Below are 15608 nucleotides of genomic sequence, written 5' to 3'. Positions count from 1 at the left end.
TATGATATACAGTAGTTTTAATTAATATTTAGGTATCATAAACATACTGTGATTACTCTTTTTTTTTAAAGTGTCCTTATATTTTAGAGAAACATTTTGAAGTGTTTATTAAAATATGAGATAGCATCTGGGATTTGCTTCAAAATAGTATGAAGGAAGGGGATGAGCTGATGAACCACATCATAATAATTGGTGAAAACTGTTGATGAGCATGTTAGAATTAATTATATTATTCTATCTGCTTTATACATGTTTAAGATTCTTCATAATGTAGGGGCACCTGGGTGGCTCAGTCAGTTGAATATCCAATTCTTGATTTCTGCTCAAGTCATGATCCCAGGGTCAAGCCATTCTCTCTCTCTCTGTCTCTCTCAACCTCTCTCTCTTTCTCTCTCTCACCTTCTCCCTGATTCATGGTAGGTGCCTCTCTAAAATAAAATTAAATAAATAAATTAATTCATAATATAAAAATTACAAAAGTTGTTAAAAAGGTGATAGAGACTTTATGGGGCACCTGGGTGGCTTAGTCGGTTAAGCGTCCGACTTTCGCTTAGGTCATGATCTCACGGTTTGTGGGTTCGCGCCCCGCGTCGGGCTCTGTGCTGACTGCCAGCTCAGAGCCTGGAGCCTGTTTCAGTCTGTCACTCCCTCTCTCTCTCTGACCCTCCCCTGCTCACGCTGTCTCTCTCTCTCCTAGAAATAAATAAAACATTAAAAAAAAATTAAAAAAAAAAGGTGATAGAGACTTTAAAATGACTCTCATGAAAATGCTCAAAAAATAGGGGCACCTGGGTGGCTCAGTCAGTTGAGCATCTCACTTTGGCTCAGGTCATGATCTCACAGCTCATGGGTTTGAGTCCGATGTTGGGCTCTGCACTGACAACTCAGAGCCTGGAGCCTGCTTCAAATCTGTCTCTCTCTCTCTTTCTGCCCCTCCTGCCCTCACACTGTCTCTCAAAAATAAACATTAAAAGAACTTTTAAAAAAGAAAATGCTCAAGAAATGAATAATGATGTAAAATATCAGAGAACTTGTAACTATAAAAATCAAATAATAATTCTAGACTTAAGAAATACAGTAATTGAATTTAGAATTCAGAAGATTTGATTTCTGTTTCGGTCCAAGACTGAATTTCAGAAATGAAATTTATCTCCTGTCTGAAAGAATTAAAAAATCAGAAAAACCATATATTAACTAATAGTTTTTAGGCATTGAGTATCTGGTAGCACAGGACAGTATTTCCATGGGAAAGGGGAAACAAGTGAATCTTAGACTGTTCCAGTTTACTTGATGGAGAGACATTTCAGGCTAAAGCATATGGAGGAAAAATTCAGATGGTAAAAGGGCTCATGAACTCCAAAAGAGTCCTCTCAACTCTTCAGAAAAGTACTAACCAGAACATGTGTGGGGGGAAAAAAACACAAAGCCAGAAAACAACAACAACAACAACAACAACAACACACACACACACACACACACACACACACACACACACCCTTAAAAGAATTGGAAGAAGCAATTCCTGGGGCCGGAAATAGTTTATGTTTCCACCAGCCACAATGAGGAAAAAGCCACATGCTTCACAGAAATTTGGATAAGATATTCAGAAGGCTATTATCTTAAGAGGGACAAAGTTAGATCTAGAATAAAGATTCCACTGATACTACTTAACAAAACGTAAACGTAAACCTCAAACAGAACTAATTATTCCTGAATAAACGAATGGTATTGCAGAAAAAAAACCCTCAAGAGTATTTACAGGTATACAAAAATTATCAGGAAGGTAAAATTCATAATGTGTAACATTCAGTCAAAAATTACCAAGCATGCAAAGAAACAGGAAAATGGAACTCAGAGTGAAGAGAATAAAACAATCAATAGACCCAGAAACAAAATATATGATAAAACTTAGTAGGCAATGACATTAAAACAGTTATAATGATATTTCATACACTCAAAAAGATAGATATTAACTAGAGTCATGGAAGATTTAAGAGACCAAAATAAAACTCCCAGAGAATAAAAACTACAATATTTGAAATAAAAAAAATACACTGGATAGATGAACAGCAGATTCAAAACTAGGAGAAAAAATATACAGCACACTTAAAGAAACAGCAACAGAAACTATCCAAAATCACACACATAGAGAAAATAAGGTCCTAAAAATGGACAAAGTATCAGAGAACACTGGGACAATATATGTGTAATTATCATTACCAAAGAACAGATTGAGAAAGAAACATATATAAAGAAATGAAGACAAAAATTTTCTAAAACTGATTAAAACTATAAATCTAGAGATCCAAGATACTCAACAAAATTAAGCAGAAAAACACATGAAAAGAATTACACCAAGAAATATGATATTCAAGCTACTTAAACTAGTGATGAAGAGAAAATCTAAGAAGGAACCAGAATGGTATATTCAACATGGAAAATGGGGAAAATATGCAGCCAAGAATACTTTATCCAGCAAGGGCAGCAAGGTTGTCATTCAGAATAGAAGGAGAGATAGTGTCCAAGACAAGCGAAAACTAAGGAGTTTGTGAAAACTAAACCAGCTTTGTTAAGAATTATTAGAGAGGATCCTTTGAGGGGAAAGAGAGGTCAAACACAACAAGACTAGAAAGAAACAGAAACAAGTTACAGGAACAGTGACTTCATAGGTAATATAATTGCACTAAATTTGTATCTATCAATAATTACTCTGAATGTAAATGGACTAAGTGCTTCTGTCAAAAGACAATGCATCAGAATGGATAAAAAATGAAAACAAGACCCATCTATATGGTGCTTACAAGAGACTCATTTTATTTGCTTTTATTTTTTTTTAAAAAAAACTTTTTTTAATGTTTCTTTATTTTTGAGAGAGAGATACAGAGCACAAGTAGGGGAGAGACAAAGAGAAAGGGAGACACAGAATCCAAAGCAGGGTCCAGGTTCCGAGCTCTCAGCACAAAGCCTGATGTGGGGCTCAAACTCAAGAACTGTGAGATCATGACCCGAGCCTTTATCATGCTAATGATCATCAAAAGAAAACTGGAGTAGCCATACTTACATCAGACAATCTAGATATTAAAACAAAGGCTATAATAAGTGATAAAGAAGGGCACTATATCATAGTAAAGTGGTCTATCCAACAAGAAGATCTAAAAATTATAAATATGTATGCCTCCAACTTGAAACTGCCAGATATATAAATCAATTAATAACAAACTTAAAGAAACTCATTGATAATAATACAATAACACAGTAGGGGACTTGACCTCCCTACTTACAGCAATGGACAGATCACCTAACCAGACAATCAACAGGGAAACAATAGCTTTGAATGACATACTGGACAAGATGGACTTAAGATATATATTCAGAAATTACACTCTAAAGCAGCAAAATACACATTCTTTTTGAGTGCACACGGAACATTCTCCAGAATATGTCACATACTGTGACATACATCAGGTCTCAACTAGTACAAAAAGACTGAGATCATACCATGCATATTGTCAGACAATAACACTATGAATCTTGAAGTTAAAAATAAGAAAAAAAATTGGAAAGACAATAATACTTGGAGGTTAATGAACATCCTGCTAAAGAATGAATGGGTTAACCAGGAAATTAAAGAAGAAATTTAAAAATACACAGAAGCCAATGGAAATGAAAACAGGACACTCCAAAACCTTTGGGACACAGCAAGGGCTGTCATAAGTGGAGAGTATATAGCAATAAGGGTCTTCTTCAAGAAGGTGATAGGGAAAAATCTGTTATAAGATGGCCAACAGGACTGATAAGGAAATTCCTGTCCCTGATCAAAGGCTCCCCCTTCCAGGTTCTTCTTCCCACCCTGCTTGTCGCATGCATTAATGAGGAATGTGGAAGTAACAGGCTATAAATTATTCCCTCTGCTGATGCTCTGGGCTCAGACCTCTGGAGAATGATCTCCTCTGAACCCACCAGTGTAAAATAAACCTCCTGCCTTCCAAGATCTCCAAGTGCCTCTTGGTTCTTCCACCGGGTGATCCAGACCAGATTCCACAACAAAGGAAGAAAAGTCAAATACGCACCTTAACCTTATACCTAAAGAAGCTAGAAGAAAACAGGAAATAAAGCCCAAAACCAGCATAAGAAAGAAAATAATAAAGATTAGAGCATAAATAAATGATATAGAAGTTAAAAAAACAAGAACAGATCAATGAAAGTAGAAGCGGAGTCTTTGAAAGAATTAAGAAAATTGATAAAGCCATAGCCAGACTTATCAAAAAGAGAAAGGATCCAAGTAAATAAAATCACAAAGGAAAGAGGAGAGATCACAACCAATACCACAGAAACACAAACAACTATAAGAGAATATTATAAACAATTATATGCCAACAAATTGGGCAATCTGGAAGAAATGTAAAAATTCCTAAACTGAAACAAGAAGAAACACAAAATTTGAACAGACTCAACCATAAAGTAGTTGACTCAGTAATCAAAAATCTTCAAGCACACAAGAGTCCAGGGCTGGATGGCTTCCTAGGGAAATTCTACCAAACATTTAAAGAATTAATACCTATTTTTTTGAAAGCACTTGAAAAAATAGAAATGGAAGGAAAACTTCCAAACTCATTCTATGAGGCCAGAATTATCTTTATTCCTAAACTAGACAAAGACCCCCACTAAAAAGAACTACAGACTAATATGCCTGATGAATACCAATGCAAAAATTCTCAACAAGATACTAGAAAATTGAATCCAACAGTACATTAAAAGAATTATTCACCACGAACAAGTGGGGTTACTTCCTAGGCTGCATGGGTGGTTCAATGTCCACAAACAAATCAGTGTGATACATCACATTAATAAAAGAAAGGATAAGAACCATATGATTCTCTCAATAGATGCAGAAAAAGCATTTGACAAAATACAACAACCTTTCTTGATAAAAACCCTCCAGAAAGTAGGGATGAAGGTAACATATCTCAGCATCATAAAGGCCACATATGAAAGATCCACAGCTAATATTATCCTCAATGAGAAAAAAGGAGAGCTTTTCCCCTAATGTCAGGAACACAACAGGGATGTCCACTCTCACCACTGTTGTTCAACATAGTGTTGGAAGTCCTAGCTTCAGCAATCAAGACAACAAAAGCAATAAAAGGCATCCAAATCGGCAAGGAGAAAGTCAAATGTTCACTCTTCACAGATGACATGACGGAAAACGCAAAAGGCTCAACCAAAAAATTACTAGAATTGATACATGAATCAGCAAAGTCACAGGATACAAAATCAATGTACATAAATCTGCTGCATTTGTATACAACAAAAATGAAGCAGTAGAAATGAACAAAAATGAAGCAAAAGAAAGCAGTAGAAAATGAAGCAGTAGAAAGAGAAATCAAGGAATCGACCCCATTTACAAGTTCAACAAAACACAGAAGATACCTAGGAATAAACCTAACCAATTAAGTAAAAGATCTGTACTCTGAAAACTATAGAACACTGATGAAAGAAATTGAAGGAGATGCAAAGAAATGGAAAAATAGTCTATGCTCATGGATTGGAAAAAATAAACTTTGTTAAAAAACGTCTATGCTTCCCAAAGCAATCTACACATTCAGTGTAATCACTATTAAAACAACACCAGGTCTGTTGTTTGTAAACAAGGAGGACTCAGCAGGCAATTAGTGGACCTTGACAGCTGGGAGTGGTCAGTAAAAGAGACAATAAAAGAGAGACCTAATGAAACATGTCATCACAGGGAGGTTGACAATGGGCACACCTAAGGCTGTATCCTCTTAGGAGCAACATCCAGAGCTTCACATTGTGGTGGTGATGGGGGTGAAGTTAAAAAATCAAAAGCTATAAATATATTCTGTCCCTCCTTTCTTCTCTCATATTTTTAAATGTATATAAACAATTATATTAATAATTTAACAATGCATTATTGTATTTGTGTATATTATGTAATATGCCTAACAGTAATAGCACTAAAACAGGGAAACAGGAATAGCATTATATAGGAGTAACATTTTTGTATTTCACTGGAATTAAGTTAGTACAAATCTGAAGTATATTCTGGCAAGTTAAGATGTATACTCTAAAAATATATAGTGAAAAAATTCATTAAAGAATGAAAATGCAGCATGAGAAAAATAGTAATCTAATTTAAGAGAATGCAGTAAAAAAAAAAAAGAATAGGAAAACAAAAAAAAAGATATGAGAGAGGAAGAATATACTTATCATTCAGATCATGGTTTCTAATACCACTTTCCAATAAAAGGAGCCAGGGCTCCTTGGAGAAATGGGTGAGTCTAGGATGGGGCAAGATATATACAAGTTGAGCTTATAGCACTTTATACTGCCAGAACGTAGAGGACCACTGGGAAAAAAAAATGAAGAAGGTGAGGGATGTCAACGTGAAACAGAAGCCACCTGAAAGAGACACCAATGATCAAAGCGGGAACAATTTGAGCAACAAAATAAATGAAGTAGCACTGGATTCTAATGCTGTGTTATTTTACCAGGGCTGCCATAACAAAACCACAGGCTAGGCATCTTAAACAACAGAAATATGTTTTCTTATAGTTCTGGAAACTAAACATTGAAGATCAGGTGTTAGAAGGTTCAGTTTGGTCTGAGGGCTCACTCTTTGACATACAGATGGCTGCATTCTTGCTGTGTGCCCACATAGATGGCCTTTTCTCTGCACATGCCCTGGTGTCTCTCTGTATGTCCCAGTTTCTTTTTTAAATTGTTTTTAGATTTAATTTAGTTTTATGTTTTTGAGAGAGAGCACATGTATACACACAAGTGGGGGAGGGGCAGAGGTAGAGGGAGGGAGGAAATCCACTGCCACAGGCCTCGATCTCACGACTATAATATCATGACCTAGGCCAAAATCAAGAGTCAGACGCTCAACCGACTGAACCACCCAGATGCTAATTTCTTTTTTTAAGGATGTCAGTCAGACAGGTTTACAGTCTACCCCAATGGCTTCATGGTAACTTAATTACCTTTTTAAAGGCTCTGTCTCTAAATGCAGGTATTGGGGTTAGGGCTTCAACATATAAATTTTGGGAGGACCATAACAAATACAAAGTATAAAATAAAAACTACAGCAGTCCATACTGATATAAATAAGTGATTCACTAAACTTAAACAAATAAAGAGACAAATCTCTTGTGCTGAAGAATAACAAACAAATTTTGTAAGTCCTCCACTATCAAGGAGGGAGAGCGTATCTCTCCATTCCTTAAGTGTGGGCAACACATAGTGACTTCCTTCCAAAGAGTGCAGTATAGGGGCGCCTGGGTAGTTCAGTTGGTTAAGTGTCCAATTTTGACTCAGGTCATGATCTCATGGCTTATGAGTTCAAGCCCCATAGCAGGCTCTGTGCAGACAGCTCAGAACCTGAAGCCTGCTTTGGATTCTGTGTCTCCCTCTTCTCTCTGCCCCTCCCCTGCTCACGCTCTGTCTCTCCTTCCCTCTCTCAAGAAATAAATACAATATTAAAGAAGATTTTTAAAAGAGTACAATATATAAAGGGGGAAAAGATCAACTTTACAATGGAGAGACTTAACAAACACTACTTCCTAAAGTTTATATGAAAACTTCATGGAACTAAAATAGTCAAGAAAATTTGAAAACAAAGTTGGTAGACTCGCACTTCTCCAAGAACTTACTACAAAGTGATAGCAATCAAGAGACTGTAGTAATGGCATAAGGATAGACATATAGATTAATAGAATTAAAAGTCCTCATACAACACTGTATCTATGGCCAATGATTTTTGACAAGGGTGCCAAAAGTATCCCACGAGGAAAGATTAGGCTTTGTAATAAATGGTACTGGAATAAGTGGATGGTTGGCCATATGGAAAAGAATGAAGTTGGACCCTTGTCTTAAACACATTTAAAAAAAAAAAAGGATCAAAAACCTTGACTTTACCAAGATTTAGCAAAGATATCTAGGAACTGGACCACTCATAAGTTGCTGATGGGACTGTAAAATGGTACATGCACTTTGGAAATTTGTTTGGAATCATCATAAAAACTTAAACATACATTTACCATACAACACAATCATCCAACTTCCAGGTGGTTACCTAAGAGAAATGAATGCCGGAGTCAGGCTCCAGGGGTCCCTGAAAGATGGATGGTGTTGGCGAGACAGTGAGAGAGCCCCGAGAAAGTTTCTGGTCACCAGGCAGGCATCTCTGCTTTGACTGAAACTTAGCTTTATTTTATAATTAAGTGTTTGGGGGACAGCACAGAAGTGATATTTGCCTTAGACAATGATTTCTGATGGCAAATTCTTTGATATGTAAAAATTTCCCAGAACATAGATTTGTATAAGACTCATGCATAATCTTTATCAATAGTGATTGAGGTAGGTGATTTAGATGCTTATCATATGGGGAAGGAATTTATCTTTAGCATTCAAATACAAGACAATGTTTTTAGCACAGAAAAGCAAAAATTAGTTCTTTGTGAGCAGGGGTCAATAGCCTGTTTGGTTAAGGGGAATTATTAAGAAAAACAGGTTTTTCCAGGAAGCACAATGTTTGCTCCCATAATCACAAAAGAAGTTACTACAATAAGTTCCTTCACAAGGTACAATCAGCATATTAAGGCCAGAATAAGTCACTCCAAATACCAATCAACAAAGTGCTCGGTGGGGGGGGTGTCAGTGCTCAAGCAGAAACAATTAAGTGGGGGTGGATATCCGTCGTCGTCATCTGACAGCAAGAGACCATGCAAACTTGTCTTAACCTCACAAGGAGTTTTCTCAACTAGTGAGTTCAGAATGGCTCCCAACAAATGAAAGCATAAATCTACTGGAAGACTTGTACACAAATGTTCAAAGAAGCATTACTCATAGTATCTCCAAACAAGAGGGAATCCAAATGTGCATATACATGTAAATAAACAAATTATAGTATAACCAATCAGTGGAAAACTATTCAGCAATAAAAAGAAACACAATTGATACCCACACCAATATGGATGAATCTCAAAATGATTACACGTAAAGACAATAAAAAACATAGACTACATAACTGATTATTGCATTTATATTAATTCTAGAAAATGTAAACATGATGCAAGTTGTATCAGTGATTATCTAGAAATGGATGGAGACAGGGTTTGAAGGAGAAATTACAAGGAAGCATAAGAAAATTTGTGAAACAGGTATGTCTGTTATCTATCTTGTAGTGATAGTTGCTTCAAAATATGCTTACATCAGAAATTATAAATTGTGTAGTTAAAATACAGGCAGTCTTTTTGTGTCAATGATAGTTCATGAACTATGAACCCACAAACCATGAACCATGAGATCATGACCTTAGCTGAAATCGGATGCCTAACTGACTGAGCCACCCCTCCTTGATAGTGGAAGACTTATAACATTTGTTTGTAATTCTTCAGCACAAGAGATTTGTCTCTTCTCTATTTTTTTAAATTTATTGAATCGCTTATTTATATCAGTATGGAATGATGTATTTTTTTTTATACTTTGTTATGGACCAAATAGTGTCCTTCCCCCCACAGCTGTTAAAAAGAGTTATAGATGCATTTAAGGGCATATAAAATATAGTAGAAGAAGGAATATGTGAACTAGAAATTAGATCCAAATAAAATATCTGAACTGAATGATAGAGGGGGGAAAAAAGCTTAGATAATATAAAAGAGCATGGAAGTCATATGGTAGGTTTAATATATGTTTAATTTGATGGGCCAGTAGCAAAGGAGAGCAAAAGTGGAATAGAAGAAACATTTGAACTGTAATGATCAAGAACCGTCCAAAGTTCTCGAAAGCCATGGTTTCAAGAAACTCGTTATCTCATAACTAGGATAAATTCAGTGGAAGTCACATCTGGGTATATCCCAGTAATAATACCAAAAGAGAAAATTTTAATACAACCATGTAAAAAATAAGCATATTATGATAAAAGGAGCCACACTGAACAGAAACAGTGGAAGCCAGAAAACCATGTAATCACATTTTAAAATGCTGATTATTGGTAATAATCTCCAATTTAGAATTCTGTACTAAAGAAAAAACATCTCAGAAAACTGTCAGAAGCCCAGATGAATTGGAGAGAGCAAGTTGTCAGGTGTTGGAGCAGTCAGCTAAAGCAACAAGCCAAAAATAAAAGTAACACTCAAGCCTTTAATCATGTAGCAAGAGGCTAAACCAGAGACAACCCTGTTCCATTTTCTCTCATGGAACGGCATGCTGGTTGGGATCAAGTGGATCAGCAGATGTGGGGGTTGTTTCACTGCCAAAGGAGCCTCAAGAAACACTCTTGGAATTTTATAGTCTCTGGACTTGGGGGCTGGGGAGGGGAACGTTGGGGAAGGTCTAGTAAGTACCAGGTACTGAGTCAGGGTGGAGAAAAATAGCTTCGAGATTTCCTCATCCTCCCAGAAGAAGGCCTAGGCAGAGGTGCCTACGAAGCCTCCAGATACTGAGACCTCTAAATAAAGGCACCTGGGCTAGGAATGCAAAATATACACACGAACACGGCCAGTGGAGTCCGAGTCCTTGACTACAGCTCCATTCAGAGACTGGTTGTGCACCAAACCTAGTGCGGGGAGGGCAGTTTTTCCCTATAGGGACTGCCAGGTAAAGCCTTGGTAATTGACTATGAGACAATCACAAGTAAGGCTTGAAAAATCTGTCTTTTTTTTTTTTGGGGGGGGGGGCCAGTAGCCAGGCTTCTTAAAATAACCTGTAATCAAGGCACTTTCAGAAGAACAAAGAAAAAACTAGGAAACTTTATCAGCAGCAACCCTGAACTAAAATGAATACCACAAGAGAGTTATTCAAGTAAAAACCAAATATTAATCCAGACGGAAGCACAGAAATGCAAGAAAGAAAAAAGAACAGTGCGGGGTATATATGTAGGTAAATATAAATGAGTATTTACTGCATAAAACAATAATAATGTCATGCTGAATAATAACTGAAGGAAGAACAAAAGAATGCTTAACTGACGAGTTACTAGAGGGGGAAACAGAATAATAAAAATACTTGATTACTCCAAAATAGGGAATGAAAAAAATAAATCATAGAACAGATCCACATATTAAGAACAAAAAGTTGGTAAATTACACCCAAACTTTATTAAATTAAAAAACAACCTCCAAACAATATAAATGTTTAGAATGAATTTTTAAAACCATTTTTCACAAGAGACACAATTTAAACAAAAATTCAGAAAGTTTGAAAGTAATCAAATGAATATATATCATGCAAATATTAATTAAAGATATCTCATGAAACAGTATTAATATTGGACAAAGATTTTAAGGCAATAAGGCTTACTAGAAATAAAAGGTGTATTTTAGGATAAAAGGTCAATAATGTAGAATATTATAATTTATATGCCCCTAACATCATAGCTTAAATATACAGTAAAAATGGACAGAGTAAAGGGGGAAAATATTTTCAAAGATCTATACTCATAGTAGTAGATTTCAGCACACCATTTTGAGTAATACATGAAGCAGACAAAAACATTTGTTATATAGAAAATTGTAACAAGACAGTTGATAAAATCAATACAATTGATATTTATTTTATTATAGAAATGCATGTCAACTACAGAATGCAAATTCTTGGAACAGTTACCAAAATTGGCCATAGTGCTGAGCAATAATACAAGTCTCACCTAACTTTAAGAACCAAAATTACACCGGGATGTTTGGGTGGCTCAGTTGGTTAAGTGTTTGGCTTATGAGTTTGGTGTGACAGGCTCTGTGCTGACAGCTCAGAATCTGGAGCCTGCTTCAGATTCTGTCTCCTTCTCTCTCTGCCCTCCCTGCCTTGCACTCTCTCTCCCTCAAAAATAAATAAGTAAACATAAAAAAATAAGAACCCACATCACACAAATTATATAATGTGACCAGAATGGGAATAATCTTGAAAACACTGACAAAAAAGGTAACAAGGAAATCACTCTCCCAAATATTTGGAATTCAGTAATACTTTTAAAAAATCCGTGAGTAATGGGAAAAAATAACAATGGAAATGAGAAAATATATTGAATTGAATGATAATTAAGTTATAATATTAAAACTTGTTAGAGGTAGATAAAACCACTCTTGTGGTGTAATATGCAGCCTGAAATGCATATATTAGAAAACGGAGAGTATTCTGAGGGGCCACGAAGAAGGTGTCTGAGAATTATTAGCTCATGGGAAGAGAGAAGGGAGCTGACCCTCTTGCTTCAATCTTCCATTAATCAAGAGCTTTTCATGGACTCCCACATTTCTGTCCCCAACCCTGACACCTCCTAGGCTGTGTGCTCATGGGTGCAGGGCAAATTCTCACAGACATCCGCCATCGCAGAATAGAATAAGCTCTGGTGAGGCGACGTAAAGTGCTGGGAAGTTACACCTGTGTGAAGTGGCTTTCCACAGTTAAGCCTGGTGAAAAAAGGCAGGCCTAGAGCGTGTGAAATGAGACCCAAGGTGTGCCCAATACAGCATAGATTTCAAGTAAAAAAAAAAAAAAAACAAAAAACAAAAAACAAAAAACTAGTTGAAAGTAAAAGATAGCAAACAGAATGAAATGGCAAAGAGCAGAAATGAATGTAAAAGAACTATACTATAAAAACTATCAATAAGCATAGTTTGTTTCTTTGAAGAAGACCAATAAAACTGATACACCTTTGGCAAGACAGAAAGACAGAAAAAAGACAAATAGAAAAGGCACAGATAGTATTAAGAATAGAAGACAAAATTCTATTGAACCTATAAGAATTGAACAAATAAGCAGATATGATGAATAACTTCATGCCAATGAATTTGAAAATTTAAATAAAATTGATAAGTTTCTAGAAAAATACAACCTATAAATGTACACAAGTAAAATATAGATCTGAGTAATTCAAATCATTAAGAAAATTAAATTTGTGCTTTACAAAAGTAGCTTTACCAGTGAACTTCCCCACACATTTATAAATGTCCTCATTCTTGCCCAAACTCTTCTAATGACTAGAGAAATATTCAATACTTCCCAATTCATCTTATAAGGCCAGCATAACTTTAACACAAAAACCTGACATGGCCAATGAGTGGATAGAATATTACAAGAATATTACCCTACCATAAACATATGTGCAAAAAGTATAAACTAAAACCAGCAACATATAATAAATAGAATATATGATGAAGTGAGATTTTTTCAGGAATGCAAGATTGGTTTAACATTTGCAATGCAATCATTGGAATTCACTACACAGAACAAAGAGAAAGAAATATCATGATGATCTCAACAGATGTAATGAAAGTATTTGATAAAATTCAAGACTGCTTAATGATAAATAAAGTAAAAGAAATTCTTAGAGAATTAGGAATAGAATTAAACTTCCTTAATTTCAGAGAGTCTCCATAGAAAACCCTAGAACAATTTCCAGACTTAATGACAAAATGTCTAAAGCCTTTCCTTTGAGGGATAAGACAACTTTACAATAGTGAGTTGAAAGTCCTAGCCAATGCAATAATAAAAGAGAAAACTATTTTTAAAGGGATACAAAATGTGAAGAAAGAAAACTCATTCATTTCAAAAGGTTTGGTAGTATATATAGAAAATCCAAAATATTTAGAAGTAAACTATTAGAATTAATAAGTGAACCTTCGGAAGGTTGTTGAATATAAATACTTAAAATTCCAGTATGTTGTAACTTTCTCATCTTAAAAGATGAAAATTAAAAAAAATTAAAAATACTCATTATAATAACATCAAATTATAATCACGTGCATAAGAATAAATCTAATGAAAAGTGTCTTAACAGCTACAAACAAATGTTATATATTTTTGAGAAGAATTAAAGAAAAACTTTTTAAATGAAATGATGCACCTTATCAGTAGATTGGAAGATCTATAAATTCAATGCACTTCACAAAAATGCATATCTCTATGTCCAATGAGTTCATGAAAAATGCTTTTCATCATTACTTATAAGAGAATGCAAATTAAAACCAGGAGATACACTACAACCCCACTAGAATGGCTATATATAATTTAAAAGACTAGGAAAAAGTCTTTTTAACAAGCCTTTTGACAAAGTCTTTAACAAGTCTTTTGACAAGAAAATGGATTACTTGAAATTCTTATGCACAACTCACTCTGCAAAGCTGTCAGTATCTACCAAAGTTGAACTCATGTATACATAGACCCAGCAATTCATGTCCCAGCGATGCACCTGACGAAAAATCATATGTATACATGCCAAAAGACATGGATGAGATGCACCAAAAGACATAGATAAGAATGTTCATAGCAGCCTACCTGTGATAACCTGCCATTAAAAATAATGCAATTATCTAATAACAGTAGACATGTTTAATAAATTGCTTTATAGGAATGAAGCTACTAACGCCACACATAGGAAATATGGATGAACTTCACTGAACCAAAAAAGCCAGAAACACAAGTACGTAATACATGACATCTTTTATAAAATTAAAATAGGGCAAAACTAAGCTATGCTATTATCAGTCAGGAATTATTATTCAACTTTGGGTCAGTGAGTCAGGGTAGTGACCGATTAGAAAACATGAGGGTGTCGGAGGATTTTTTACAATACCCAGGATTTGTTGTCCCGCCACTTTGATGAATGAAGAGGAAGACACAAAATGAGCAGCAGACCAAAGTTTATTAGAATATAAGTTTAGAAAGAAAGAAAGAATAGTAGGAAAGGTCTCTTCCCAGACAGGGGACATTCAAAAGTGAATGCCCAAGGACTATAGGCAAGGGTCCTTGTTTTAGAAGATTCAGGTCAAGCCTCTTCCCTCCCTTGCCCCTTGTTCCTTCTCAGGTTCTACCCTTACTGGCTTGATAGCTCTAGGTGTCAGGTTGTCCATTCCTGATTGGCTTGTTTTCACTGTATGAGGGGTGGTCTATGGCCATACTTAGGTCTTTTGTCAAATTCCTGAGGGAAACCTGAGAGGGAGTAGGGGGGGGTCTGTTACATTCTTAAGAGGAACCTTATGCCCCAAGGGGTTTGCTGTGGTCAGACACTCCCAGTATTGTTCCCAAATAGGGTTTTTCTCCACCTAGGGACCTCAGGTCCTAATCTTTCCCTCTCTGCCTACTGAATCCTCTTCTCCTTTCATGAAGGGGCCTTTAGAGGGCTGGCAGTGCCCTATTCCTCCATTATTGGTGACTGTTTTATTCTTACTTTGTGATGATTCACCAAACTCTGTACTTACATGTTCTTTGCTATTATGTTCAAATAATATTTTAAAAAATCAAATTTATCAAAGCTGAGATTGCCTTCTTTTCCTTAAACTTACTTCTCCTAGGTTGCCTCCTGCCAGCCAAGGTAAGCAGCCATTGAACAACCGATCTTCCCAAGCAGCCATTTTGATTTTTCTACAAACTACATATCTCTAGAACCCATCTACTGTACTTCCATTACTTTATCTTTAACCATTATTATCTCTTATCTGGACTACTGAATGACTTTCTCCCAACTCATCCCCTTGCCTTCATTTTCTGCCCTTTCCAAACCCTGTCTCTAGGGTGTGGCCCAAAGTGATTTTCTAAAGCACAAATCACAAAACTGGTCAATTCCTCTGTTTAAAAAAACCTTCATTTCTTCCTAT

This window comes from Hyaena hyaena, unplaced genomic scaffold (assembly GCF_003009895.1).
Source record: "Hyaena hyaena isolate Hyena2069 unplaced genomic scaffold, ASM300989v1 scaffold_1295, whole genome shotgun sequence".
Lineage (NCBI taxonomy): Eukaryota > Metazoa > Chordata > Mammalia > Carnivora > Hyaenidae > Hyaena > Hyaena hyaena.
The sequence above is the reverse complement of the archived record's forward strand: the minus strand, read 5'-3'. Positions refer to the sequence as shown.